This window comes from Rhinolophus sinicus, chromosome 5 (genome assembly GCF_057876585.1).
Source record: "Rhinolophus sinicus isolate RSI-liver-muscle chromosome 5, RSI-T2T, whole genome shotgun sequence".
In the NCBI taxonomy this organism is placed as follows: Eukaryota; Metazoa; Chordata; class Mammalia; order Chiroptera; family Rhinolophidae; genus Rhinolophus; species Rhinolophus sinicus.
The window spans coordinates 94,791,723-94,804,624 of record NC_142505.1 but is presented as its reverse complement, the minus strand read 5'-3'; the positions used below and the strand labels follow the sequence as shown (position 1 = coordinate 94,804,624).

Genomic DNA, 12,902 nt, shown 5'->3' with positions numbered 1-12,902 from the left:
AAATAAATTGCAAGGAGAAAAAAGAGGTGGAAAGGAAAGCTTATAAGACCTTATTTAGATCCTATTCCAAACAAACCACCATAAAAATAAAATTATAACATTTACAAGAAAATTGGAAAATAGAATACTGATTGGATATTTGATAATATTAAGGAAACAGTGTTATTATTTTTTATTGTGATGATATTGGTGTTGTTCTAAAAGATTCCTTAGCTTCTAGAAATACCTACTAAAATATGGATAAAAGGATATAGGTGTTTGCTTCCAAATGATACTAGATGGGTGAATAGTGAGAAATGGAACAAAGCCAGCCATGAGTTTATAGTTGTTAATGCTGTGAGATGCTTACACAGAGATTTATCATATTTTTTCTATATAATTTTATATATATTTGAAATTTTCCAGGAAACCCCCAGCTTAGTGTATACATTCCCAGTTCTAATATATCTTCCCTTTATCTTCTCTGACTCCCACTTGTCATGACCTTTCCCTTCTCCTGTCTCCTATAACATGGGTTTCTTCTGGGCTTTACAGACATCAAAATACTAATTTACTAGAATAACCCTTAAGGTTTCCCCTTTAACACAATAATACCCCTGAACTTCACTTGAAGAGTATCAATAACTGAACAGCCTACAAAGTCAGTAAATTAGGAATCTTTATTTCTATCAATGCAACCTTTCTTTTCTCCTTGTAAATATAGCTTCTCTAATGGATTTCTATGTTTGTTTGTACATAACTCACTGCCTAAAGGAGGAAGAAATGAGACATTTTTAACTCAAGTGCTGGAAGTCACTGCCAACTCCCCACCAATTGGAAAGAAAAAACGTACGGGAAATTTTAACAAAGGTATACATGAAAATCAGTTATTTTCTGGCCTAAATGTCCTGTCTTTTATGCAACCTTCCAAATGAATTCTTTAATTCAGTCTATGAACATATGGCCATTTGGTCATTTTAGAAGAGAAATTAATAAAACATTAAAAAATGAACAGTGTTATGGGAGCATCATTTACCAGACACACCTGCAACCTCTCAGTGTGGGGCACTCAGGGCATATTTAAGTTCAGTGTCTTCACAACAAACTCAAACTCGGTGTGGCCAGGTTTCACAGAGACAAGGAATAACACTGAGCTTATAGGCAATTTGCTTCTGAGAAGTGCCCTTGGCTGAGATGACTGATAGATCCTGAGCAAAAGGAGGTGGGCCGCACAAATGCAGGATGGGAGGAACCTGGCTTTGGGAATGCAGGTTCTGACTACCCACAGGTTAAACCCTGCTACTCTGGAAGCAAGAGATCTGCATTGTTTTCTGTTTGACATTCTGCAAGTAAAATGAAGAAAGGTATTTTTCCTGAGGTGGAACACTAGGCTAAGGATAGTGGTTAAGCTTGAGCCATGGGGCTCAAATCCGTCATCTGCCACTTTACTAGTTATACAACTGTAATAAACATAGTACTGAACCTCTCTGAGCCTCAGTTTCCTTAGCTGTAAAGGGATGATAATACTCCCTTACCCTCAGTGATTTATTCTGAGACTTATGACAGTGTGGCATATGGAGTGCTTAGCCCAGGAGCAGGCACAGAGTAAGCACTCGAGGAAATGTTAGCCAGTCGGGTGGCCTCTTTTTAACAGAGTGAATGGATGAATTAAACATTGTAATGATACTTCTACCCAAAAGGAAGCATTTCTATTATCACTCTGATAGCTCAGCTTTATAGATCTTGCATACTGACTTCCTCAATCACAACTACCCTGCAAGTTTGAGAGGTCAGGTGTTATTTTTGCTGTCTTTCTAAGGAGGGCACACTGTGACTGAGAAGTGAAAATTTCCATTCAAGGTCACACGGTCAGCTAGTGGCTGAGCTCCAGCAGAAAGGGGATATCTTTACTCCCAGTTCTATTCCCTTTTTTCAAGACCACACCTACTTTTGTATCATTTTGAAAGGTACGAAGCACATTCCTTTTTTCCCCCCTCCAGTTTGGCTGCTTTTTCCTTCCTCAAGAAGAACAAGACTACGCCAAGCTAGAAAGATCAGGTAACTGTCACCTTTGGGTTTTATTAGGGTGGTGCAAAAGTAATTGCAGTTTTTGCAATTATTTTTAATCTTTTCAACTGCAATTACTTTTGCACCAACCTAATATGCACATCCACAGGCCAGGAAATATGTTCCCTGTCGGTAAATCTCTCCAGCTAGAAAGCAACTAAAATAAGTAAAAAGAATAAAATTTAAAATATAGGTATATTTACATATACAATAAAAGATGTCAATTAATATAAATATTTTAAAAGGGAGGCTTAGATAGTCCCCCTTAAAATTTTTTTTTAAAGCAGCATTTGAGCAGGGAAAAATACCAAGAAGTAATTCACAGTGTGACCAGCTTTCCCACCGTGGGTATAAGCGGGGTGTGTCTGGAGACTGTGTGGGGATTCGAATTTGCCATGACAGAAGATGGCTCCACAGGTCATAGTGGTCCCCTGCAGCTGAGACCCTTTTACACGTCAGAACTTCTTCACAGGTGCGGGGGCCACGCAGGGACATAGTCACTTGTGTGAATCTTAGAAGACTTCCATAGAGTGCATCCAAATGGACCATGTAGCTTATTCCAAACAGGCTGCCAGTGAAACGTTTTGCAGGAACACCCTACTCATCCAAAGGTCAGACCCTGTGGCTCCAAACCCCACAGGAGCCACCTGAAGCCACCTGTCAAGTAGCACCTGTGCCAATCTGTAAAATAAGGCCACAGGTTAGAAGCAGCCTGGATGGTGACAGGAGCAAGCCTCACGGTGGCACGTACAGAGACAGAGCTATACGAGGTGGAGGGAGGAACCATACAGGCATAGGCGTCTGAGCCATGGAGGGTACGACCAATAGCTCTACACAATGCAAGAGCCTGTAGACATCTCACCGGTATCACGGTTCACAACAGAACTCAAAATACTTCATATGTTGCCAGAATGATTCTAGAGCTGGGAGAGACGTAAGGGACTGCTTACCTCCTGAAGAAGGCTTTCTGACTCCCTCTTCCTTAGCTGATTCTACCTTCTCCCAGTGTGCTCCTTCTTTCATGGCATCTGTAAAACTTCATTATACAATTTACCATGTTTTCTCTTCTGACCTAAACAATAAACTCCTGGAGTGCAGGCACAGTGCCTAATTCACACCCAGCTCCCAGCACAGTGCTAAGCACACATTTACAGCTAAACTGAACTCTATGTTCAATGAGTGGATCACCAATGAACCCAAGTCATCGAGAAAAGCGGTGCTATGTCCAAGATACTATGTTTTTAAAAATGGGAGAGGAGATGAAGGAATATAAATAGCAAGAAAACTGCTCATATTTTAGAAAGAACTTCATCAAAATGGTTCAAATATTTAACATTTGAGCATGTAAACAGCTTCCATATTCTATAAACAGTTATCTATGACATAAAATCTCTTTCCTCTATCACTGTATGTCCCGATTTCACTCATCCTTCAAGGTCCCTCCCCTCTGTGACACGATTGCACCTGCCTTGGAACTCCCTGGGATTATTAGCAGTGTTGGTGAGGACGTGAAACTGGAACTCTCATACATTCCTGCTAGGAATGCAAAATAGCACAGCCACTTTAGAAAACAGTTTTGTAGTTCCTCAAGTTATAAAACAGAGTTACCATATGACCCAGCAATTCCACTCCTAGGTATTTCAGCACTACCTCTCTTCTGACACTTTCTGCCTCAGAAGGGTCGCAAGTACTGCTACTTCCTCTTCCCAGGCCAGGGCAAACGTTGCTAATCGTTAATGTGTTTATTTCTCAATGAGTCCACAGGCAGCCTCAAAATCCTTCTTGTGAAATACAGAACTCCAGGAGGCCACTAGCAATCAATCTGAGTTTGCCCATGAGATAAAACACAGATGCCCTTCCTACGGTAGAATAATGCATACGTGTATAAGCTCCGTGAGGTCAGGGACCACACTTTACCCATCACTGAATACGTCAGAGAACTTAGCAGAGTGCCGAGGACAGATTAGGCACAGAGGAAGTAGTGGATGAAAGAATGTCCCGATGCCCCCGAGTCCCCTAACGACATAGGAGAAACGAGAGGACCTGAAGTTGGCTGTGTCTTCACTTCTAGTTTTCTCATTCCTTCTCCGTCACTATTAATAATACAAACTAAATCAACATGGAATACGCAGTCACATCCATAAACTTCCTGTACAATTATTTACTTAATAGGTTTTCTAAATAGACTTTTTGCTTTTACTTTGTACATATATGGTAGAAGGAAGCTTTAGATCACCATCACTAACAGAGAACCAGTACTGGTTGCCATAAACAGAAGAAAACTATAAAAAAAATAAAATAAAAACAGTGAAAACAAACATAGGTCTGGGTACCATCTGAAAATCATCTCATACCCACCATTAATACGAGTATGTTAATGAGCGGTGGTTTAGTGTGGTGGTAAACTAGGATTCGAATCCTGGCTCTGCCACTTCCTGGCTGTGTGACCTTGGGAAGGTGACATAATGTTTCAGCGCCTCATTTTCCTCATCTTTGATGTGAGGAATCATAATAGTTCCTACCTCATAGACTTTGAAAACGAAATGAGTTAATCCATGTAAACAGCTTGGTAGGTAGAAAGTGATCAATAAAAATTAGTTCCCCCACAAAACCAAATCCAACAACATATAAAAAGGATTATATACCATGACCAAGTGAGATTCATCCCAGGAATGTAAAAGTGGTGTAACATTAACATGTGAAAAATCAATGAATGTGATAAGCCGTATCCATGGAATAAAGGACCAGCCCCCCAGGAGCATCTCAGTACATGTAAAAAAAAAAAAAAAAAAAAAGCACTGGACAAAATCTCACCCTCTTTCATGATAACAACATTCAAGAAATAGGAGGGGAACTTCCTCAACCTGAAAAAGGGCAGATACAAAGAAACCCCACAGCCAGCATTACACTTCATGGTGAAAGACTGCATGCTTTCCCCCTATAATTAGAAATAAGACAGATAATAACAAGTATTGGTGAGGATGTGAAATTAGACCCCCCTCCCCCAATACACTGCTGGTAGGAATATAAAATGGTACAATAACTTTGGAAAACAGTGTGTCCGTTTCTCAGATTTTTAAACATAGAGTTACCATAAATAAAATATGGTCTATCCATACAATGGAATATTATTCAGTCACAAAAAGGAATGAAGTATGCACGTATGCTATGGCATGGATGAACTTTGAAAATCGTATGCTAAATGAAAGAAGCGCAATATGCTTTTTTAGGAAATGTCCAGAATAGGCAAATCTATAGAGACATCAAGTAGATGAGTGGTTGCCTAATCTCGGGGTGGGGATGGGAGGAAATAGGTGGTGCTGCTGACGGGCACGAGGTTTCTTTCTGGGGTGATGAAAATGCTATAAAACTGATCATGAGGATGGTTGTACAACTCTGTGAATACTGAAAATTACTGAGCTGTATGCTTTAAACGGGTGAATTGTATAATACAGTGAACTATATCTCAATAAAGCCACTACCAAAGCACGTTAGTATTTGTATGATGACTTTTGGTAAACTTTGGGTATAACATAAGCAGAAGTGGTACAAAGAGAGCTAGAAGCTGGAATAGGAGGAGCTTGGGGAGTTTGATGCTGCCCCTAAAAGCAGAGACTGTTGAATAAAAATCAACAGGGGAAAGCAGGAGAGAAAAAGAGAGCCACATATACACTCATATTAACTCCATGGGCCAGTCCCCTTAGGCGGCAGGGTGGGCGGGACCACCAGGGGGCAGGGCCCAAACCAGGCCCCTCCCCTGCTTGCTTTTGTTGTGCTGCCCTCTGTCAGGGCCTGGGGCTGCCCCACCCAGGAGGCTCCTCAGGCTAAACCCTCTGAGGTAGGGTGATGGGCTTTGAGGTTGAGAATGAGAACAAGATGGATCTCTGGCTCCCCTCCTACCTGAGCTCTCTTTATACTATGAGGACATTGAGGCTGAAAGATGGGAAAGACTTGTACATGGTCACCTGGCCAGTTACAGGCAGAGCTGGGGCTAACACTGCAACTTCCTGGGAAGACAAGAGGACCCAATACAATAACAGATATGACAGAGCTGCAAAAGAAAATGAGGAATATGAGAGAGAGAGATTGAGAGAGAGAGAGAGAGAATTCTAATCCTGTGATAAAACAAAAAGCCATGTAAGAAAGGAAATATAATCAAAGGACATTACTTGGCTGTCGCATGATCATTTACACATCTTAATAATGTAGACACTTTAAACACGATTTTGGTTAAAATAGAACTCTTACTATATTGGGCGATGGGGGCAGGGGAGGGTGGGGGATGGTGTAAGAAAGTGAAATCTTCATCCATCACAGCAGGAAGTAAATAGACAATGCAGAGAATAGATAAATCAAGAAACAGCTGCATAAGCTTATCATTTAGAGATCTGGAAGCAACTACTGGAAAAAACAGAGTTAAAAGCTGCAGCCTCTGGGGGAGGTGGGTACTGGATGGTTGTTGGTTGTTTTTCATTGTCTTTTAATACTATTTGTCTTTTTAAAGCAGGTGTATGTATTGCTTTCATCAAAAATTTAAAATTTACTCTAAAAGACAACCCAAGGCCTTCTTACTTGCAGTTCAGGTATCTGGCCAGCCCCTAGCACTGTTTCTAGGCAATCTTTGCCATGTAAGTCCCTCACTGTGGGCCTTCTGGGACCAAAGGCTCTGTCACCTGCAGCTTCTCTCCACACAGGGGACCTGAGGTCAGAGCAGAGAAGGCCAAATCAGCCTGGACTTGGGCCTCTGGAGAAGGCCTACCCTCCTCTTTGTTTACAGCAAAGAAAAAGATTCTGGTGCGGCTAAAGGGCTTGCCACTGCATTTGCCATTTTACTCAGCTGCTTCCTGACTTGTCAGGGTTGAGGCAGCCTTTCTGTGGATCACTCCACCCGACCAGGCAGACACCATCCTGTTGGGTGGGAAGGTCATACCACCGAAGGCAGCTGGATGATTTGCTCCCGCTGGAGCATGTGACAGGCCATCACATGAAGGACACCAACATGACTTGTATCTGGGGAGAGGAGCTGCCTCTCAGAGGCACCTGCTGAAACTCAGAAAGGGAAACCACTGCACCTGCTGTGGCAACAAAGTGTGAGGCTTCAGGTTTGGCCACCGGATCGGGGCACACAGATCTCAGCTTCACCGATGTGAAATTGCAACTCGAATGGGGCTCAGTCTGAAGACTGACTTGGGTCCTGAAATCACATTTTCACGCAGGGCAATATCCCTGTCTGTAAAATATGGAGGTCGGCCTGGTAGTGGTTCTCAGCCATGATGTCAAAACTCCCAAGGTGAAGGTTGCTGTGGCAACTTGTACGAAAAACGGTGTAAGTAGTGAGGTTTGCAAACAAGGTGCTTTTTATTATGTGTGAGGGAGGGCTCAAAGTCCTCCCACGATACCACTGTTCACCTCTTTCCTTGAGAAGGAGAAAAATGGGGTAGAATTGGGGAGGGGATGGGTGTGGGGGTGATAGGTGGAGCATGTCAACACTGTCCATCATAAGCACTAAAATTTTTTTTTTTAAAAAAGCAAAACCAAAAGTAACTAGGTAGGAATCACTAGACTTGAGCCTCTCGAGGCCCTTCCAACTTGAAAGCAAATGACTGACTATAATGGGACCCTCCAGCCATAGGGCTTCCACAAAGACCTCACTTCCTGCCATGGACGAGCCACTGTGGCCAGGGTGTTTCGGGTGCCAAAACCTGCCCATGGACATTCTTGCTTTGTGCCTTTGCTCAAAGTCTCTCCACTCCCTAGTGGGCTGTTCTCTCCCCTTCTCAAATCCCACCCTGGGCCATCATCAAGGCCTAATTCAAGGTAGGCCTCCTCCATGAAGGTGTGACCAGCCAAACTCCACCACAACCTTCATTTCTCTGGATTCCTATAGCACTCACTGTCTAAAGTCCATAATTTCCTACTGCATTATAAACTGCTTTATATTTTATTAATTCTTTGGATCACCAAGAATGACAGAGATAGTCATTTTTTTGAAGGGGGGGAATGTGGTCTGACCCATAGCAACCAGCATAGAGCTGGGCACATACCTAGCTTAACACTTCATGAATGATTTGTTGAATGCATGAGCCCCTGGCCAAAATTCATGTCTTCTGGTTAAAAATAATCATACAAAATTTAAAATATCACGGTCCTCTAAGACACCATATCTAAGTAAGTCTTATTACTATGAGAATCTGAAGAGATCGCTTTAGAAAATTCTTCTGTCATCAAGTTTCCACCTCAAACCTCAAAAAGCAGAGCCTCATTTCTCTTTCCCATCACATAGTTGGAGGCTGATGACTGACTCCTAGTTTTGAATTCTTGGCTCATGAGTGATACTTGCCAAAATCGGTCTTAAGGCATCACATTTTAAAAGCACAAATCGAAAATCGTTCTCAGGTATCCCTTCACTTAACACTGAGTTATTGAGTGTCTTCTATGAGGGTCAGTCCTGCAGATCCTCCTTGATCTCGGCTGGACCTTCAGTGAAGTTAAGACAATCCTTTCATTCATCCCCAGTTGATTTCTCATTCCACCCACAGAGGCAGCTGCTCCAAACCTCCGGAAGTCTCTTGAACTTTCCCAACCAGCACATTACCTTTAATTTCTGCGGAGGACCTCATCTCCTGCCTTGTTTAGAAGGCAGGGACCATACAACATGGATATACTAAACTCAGCTCCGTTCCTCAAAGAGATTAAAGTCTGAGAACCACTGCTCTTACATGGCCTAACGATGACGCAAACACAAAATCAAAAGGCCTATTGATGAAGTCATCATTGGGTTTTTCTCAGGCTACTTTCCAGGAGGCCATGTTTACTTTCCTCTTTTCTTGCACTGCTTCTGAGTTGCTGTGAGTCTATAAAAACGACACTCAGCCAGAATGATCCCTGCAAGAAATTCTGCCTGAATCCCAAGCTCAAAATAATTTCAAGCTCAAAAATAATTTTAAGAAGTTGCACCCCATGTGTTTTCTATTCTGTTGCCAGGGTCCAAGCAGTGTGGCCTGAATGGGTCTCCTTTGAAGCACATCACACACAGCCTTTGGCATAACAGCCATGGCTAGGAAACCAATATCCAAACTCTTTGCCTCCTGGGAGGCGTCCACACCACTGACTGAAATCTGACGTGCCTTTTTACAGACCAGGCCATCCAGGGACTTTGACAGAATCTGCGAATCACAAGGTGACTTTCAGTTTCCCATGGGTGCAATGAAACAGAGAGGCCACAGATTTGTCTTCTCAAATTGACACACAATATATAATTAATAAATTGTTCCTTTAGGAATGGAGGGTAGCCATCCAAAAGAACCACACATTCAGGAACCTCCTTGTCTTTTCTCTTTCTATGGCCTTTTCTTCTCAGAGTGGAATTTGCAGACATTATCTCATCCACGGGCTCCTGTGGTGACAGGTAAGTAACAAACTGGGCAGGCTCTTCCCATTGCCCAATTTTTAAAGGCAGAGAGATCGTGGCTGATTTAAAGGAACACAGCAAGTCAGGGATACATCCTGTGTCCTAAGTCCACTGCACTGTTCTGTCTGCCTGGGAAACGACACATGCCCTTTATGTTCTTGGTTGGTTGCAAAAGGCTGAATGCATGCAGAGAAAGAGGTCCTTCCTGACCTCTGTGTGTTGAAATGTGAGAACCAGCTCTGCGCTTCTGCTCAGAGTATTCTTTCTGCCTTGTCTCTGCCTACTCACGTTATACCCACCCTCAGCGTGCTACTCAAGACCTCTTCCTACCTGAAGCCCTTACAGACACCGTCTTATCACTCTTTCCTTTGGCTACCTTTTGCAGGTAAACCTGAGGCTGGGTTTCCTGGTCCAACAGAGACCAACTCCCCTGGGAAAAGCAAAACCCAGGAAGGCTCTGGAGGTGGAGGGGTTGGTAAGAGCTGTGGGTTAACTACACCCATGAGCCACGTTGTAAATGATTATGTCATTTACACATTTAACAATATATAAGTGTAATAGTAGATGCTCTACTGAGCACTTTCATGCATCCCTCATTTAATAAGAGCATCCAGTGAAATACCAGCTCCTTCCCCACCGCTGCTGGCCTGTCACCTTCCCACCCTCGTGGGAAGGCAGCAGCATGTTCCACCCTCGTGCCCGGCCTCTATCACTAATGCGGGGCCCATCCTCTGGACTTCAGACATGGCTTTGCTCCTTAGAACAACGAGACCAAAGGCCATTTACAAAGGCTCCACTGAGGTGACTGAGGTCTGGTTTCGTCAACTATAAGAGAATAATTAATACTTGCCAGTAAAGAAACAGTCTCATTGTTATGGTGGCCACATGCAGGCCAAATGGCTATACAAGGCCATTTTGTGAAGCTCATGGTGGAACCCAGGGGCCGACAGAGGCCAAAAGAAACCCTCAAATGTGGAGACTAGAGCTCTGCACGTTTTCCAGGAGCGCTGTTCCCAATGTTAATCTGCTTATTCATCACCTAATCCCACTCTCTGGTCAATGACAGCAGTGGAGGCCCACAGCATGCCCAGAGAGGGCACAGTTTATCAGAAGGGACATGTGATGTTCTTCTGGGACCTTTCCCAGTTTTGAAATTCATGTCTACTTCCTTCTCTGGGCCAGCCTGACTTGAGGAAAACTCTTCAATCCTATTGGATTTTATACCCCACTCTTGGCCTCATGCCTAAAACAAGTTTTTCCTTTTCCATTTCCAGCAGGGACTGAACAAGGCAGGCTTGGGTGCTTACAGAACCAGTCAGAACTGGCCAGGAAATATAATAAAGAAGCTTAGTGAACCCAGAGCTAATGCCCGCAGCCAGAGGCTCATTGTGCATAAGCAGCCAGAGGCCCTGGCTTTGTAAGTAACAACACACTCTTCTTGTGGCCTAGTAACTATCCTGGCAGATGGCAGCCAGTGCCAACAAGTAATTCTCTATAGGAAACTTTCACCTCCCCCATGTGGACATTGGGTGCTCAACAATGCTTTGTAGTGACCGTAACCGATGACCAGTTACACATACATACTCGGAGGATATTTTTGCCCTCGGGGCCAAAGCTGCCTTTGCAACAAACAGAGCTGACAGCTGCGAGATATTGTCATTGCAGGGAGCTGTTCCACAAAATTGCTACCCAGCTCCCCATTCCGACTTCCAGTTCACTGCTTGAAATTCCACCATTAGAGGTATCAAGTATTTGACCTAAAGCTTTGTTTCCCATTAAAATGTCTCTCAGCTTCTGTTTCCTTTCTGGTCAAAGGACATCAAAGCACCTGCTCTGCGTGGAATGGGAAATTCTTTTGTATTTCGCTCCTGAGGATAAATATGGTCACTGGCTCCTTTCTGGAGAACAAGGAGAATGGGAAGCACAGGGCACTGTGTGGAAGTGGAGGTAGGAGGCCTCAGGGAAGGTAACAGAAAAGGCTAATGCTGGAGAAAACAAGCTGCCCAGGGATGTGGACCTGGATTTTTGCCCTCAAACATCTGTGATCTGCCAAAATCTTCCAATAAGGCCTGTGCCCAAGAGGAAGGTAAGACCTACCCTAAGGGGACACAGGCAGGAGGTTTTTGGAAAGGGGAGTGTGGGAACCAGCACTGTCCCGATTTGCCCCTCATGCCCGCAGGACGGCCCCAATCTCCCTGTCCATTCCATGCCAGCACAAGCACCCAGGAACTGGCAGGTAAAGATCCTTGTCCCCTTCCTGGCCTGGCTGGAAGGGGAGTTGATGGCCATCAGCCCTTGGTGAGTGTTTCTGCTGTGCCAGGGAAACTAGGCGAGCAGAGGTCAAAGTCAGAATCCCTGGGCTGGGGAGGGCACCTGGGCAGACTGTGTCCTACTCTACGAGGTTCTCTGTATAGGTTCTCTTAATCAGACCATGCTTCCCGCCCCCACTCCTAAACAGAAAGCACCCCCTTCTCTTGCTTTTCACATAGGCGGTGTGCACTCATCCAGGGGGAGGGCTGTCCTGAAAAGCTGAAGCCACCACAGACAGGTAAGCATCGTCCTGATTCTTCAGATCTCAAGAAAAGCCAAGCTTTTCCCCAGCAGGCAAGCCCACTCATCCCCCTCCCCCTCGTCCTTCCCCGCCCCCAGCCATCCCCGAGGAGAGCGCTGCAAGCTTAGGCCAGAAGGCTTCAAAGCGGGTCAGACGAGCCTTCTCTCTCATTAAGGCCTCCACCCCCAAACATCGCCGCTTCGCCCCTCGCCCCACCCATCTCAGGTTCACCGCAGGGCGCTGGGTGCCTAAGGTGGCTGCCAGGCGGGCCCAGGCGGCTCTTGCTAGCCCTGGGGGAGGTGATGGTGGCCGCGGCGGCAGAGGCGGAGGCTGGCGCTCTGCTGTACCTGGGCGCCGGGATGTCGCCACCGCCAGGCTCGCGGCCGCTGCAGGTGTCTCCGGTACCCTGGATCAGTGCCGCTCCCTCTCCGGCCGGCGGCTCCCGCCCAGGCCGCGCACCTGCTGCCGCTGCGGCCGTCGTGCCGGTGCCCCTCCTAGAGTCGGCGCGTCCCTGCAGGGGGTCCGCGCCCCGGGGCCCAGGGTAGGCGGGAGGGAAAAGGGGACCGCGCGGGGCCTGGAGCCCAGCAACCGGGGCTTCCGGGGGCCCTCAGGCCGCGCTAGCGGTGGCGCTGCGCCGAGCGCCCCCCGTAGGCTAGAAGAAGGGGTGCCGGCACCTCGCGCATCCTCAGGGCTCCATCACCGTCTCCAGCAGCATCCCAGTCCCCGCGCGGGCCCCAAGGCCCGCGACCGCCGCTTACCTGGGTCTGCGGCAGGTCCGATGGAGCCGCCTGAGGATACCGCGGGGCCCCGCGGCGGGGCACAGGATGCTCTGCCCGGCTCCGCTCCACCGGCCGCTGCGCTCGGCCCCGCCCTCGGTCCCGCCCCTCCGCCCGC

General features: G+C 45.9%; 1 protein-coding gene across 6 annotated transcripts in view; it reads right to left on the bottom strand.

Annotated features, from left to right (window-relative positions):
* CYFIP2 (cytoplasmic FMR1 interacting protein 2) overlaps nucleotides 1–12,902 on the bottom strand; it is a 110,526-nt gene extending 97,624 nt beyond the window's left edge. For 2 of the 6 annotated variants that reach the window (XM_019740295.3, XM_019740331.3), the window contains exon 1: nucleotides 12,767–12,899. The gene's annotated coding sequence lies outside the window, so the exon portion shown is untranslated. Of the gene's footprint in view, nucleotides 1–12,355 lie in introns of all 6 variants that reach the window. The other 4 variants (XM_088798760.1, XM_088798759.1, XM_088798757.1 and 1 more) reach the window with 4 other exon arrangements.